This window comes from Furipterus horrens, unplaced genomic scaffold (assembly GCF_987537825.1).
Source record: "Furipterus horrens unplaced genomic scaffold, mFurHor1.1.pri manual_scaffold_3, whole genome shotgun sequence".
Classification (NCBI taxonomy): domain Eukaryota; kingdom Metazoa; phylum Chordata; class Mammalia; order Chiroptera; family Furipteridae; genus Furipterus; species Furipterus horrens.
This window is the reverse complement of record NW_028327173.1, coordinates 5249411-5250694: the sequence shown is the minus strand read 5'-3', so window position 1 is coordinate 5250694 and position 1284 is coordinate 5249411. Positions and strand designations below refer to the sequence as shown.

General features: G+C 39.7%; 1 non-coding gene across 1 annotated transcript; it reads left to right on the top strand.

The window, feature by feature from the left end:
* The first annotated feature begins 473 nt into the window (after positions 1-473).
* Positions 474-577, top strand: LOC150014145 (U6 spliceosomal RNA). Its single transcript, XR_016510198.1, has one exon. It is a non-coding gene; the product is annotated as a U6 spliceosomal RNA (small nuclear RNA).
* The last annotated feature ends 707 nt before the right edge of the window (positions 578-1284 follow it).

Sequence of the window (1284 nt, the reverse complement as noted above, 5' to 3'; positions counted from 1 at the left end):
TTGGACTTAATTCAAATGAAAAACTTCTGGTTTGTTTTTGAAGCGCACTGTTAAAGAGACTGAAGACAAGCTACAGACTGTTATGAAATATTCACAAATCATATATCTTATAAAGGAGTTGCATTAAAAAATATAAAGAACTCTGAAAAGTTAACAAGAAGGCCCATTCTTTAAAATGGGCCAGATAGTTGAACAAACAGATGCTTATTTTGTTTAATAAGCTATATGTTCCTTTTTGGATGACCAACAAACATATGAGAAAATGCTTCGTGAGTCATTAGGGAAATGCAAATTAAAACCACAGTGAGATATTGCTACGCTCCTATCAGAATGACTCGGACGAGAAAGACTGACCATGCCAAATGTTGGCAAAGACATGGGGCAACTGGAACTCTCGCACATTGCTGGTGGGAATGTAAATAGTACAACCACTTTGGAAAACACTTTGGCAGCTTTTTAAAAAGTTAAGCATAGTGCCTGACTTGGCAACACATACACTAAAATTGGAACGACACAGAGATTAGCAGGGCCCCTGAGCAAAGATGGCACATAAACTCATGATGCGTTCCATATTTTTAAAAAAAAATCAAACATACAACTGCCATATGACCCAGACACTCTACTCCTAAATGTTTACCCCAAAGAAAAGTAAATACATATTCACACGAAGACTTGTATATGAATGTTCATAGGAGCATTACTTATAATAAGAAAAACTGGAAACAACCCGAATGCCGATCAACAGGTGAAGAGAAACGTAAGTTGTAGTATATCCATACAGTGGAATATCACTCAGCAAGAAAAAGAAGTGGACTGTTGATACATGCAATAACATATAAATCTCAAAATAACTATGCTGAATGGAGTAAGTCACTCACACACACACACACACACACACACACACACACACAAATGGCATACTTGCGTTAGCTTGCTCAGCTGCTGTAACCACGTGCCATAGCCCAGGGGCTTAAACAGCAGAAACGTGTTTTCTCGTAGTTTTGGGGGCTGGAAGTCCAAGATGGAGACACTGGCAGGTCTGCTTTCTCTCGAGGCCTCTCTCCTCGGCTTGTAGGCGGGTCTTCACCTGGTTTCGTCACATGAGCATCCCTCTGGGTGTGTCTGTCCTAATCTCTTCTTATAAAGCCCAACCTAATGACTTCATATTACCTTAATTACCTCTTCAAAAAGCCCTATCTCCGAATACAGTCCCATTCTGAGGTATTGGGGGTTAGAACTTCTATATATGAATCTGGGGAGGGACACAATTTATCCCATTACGAT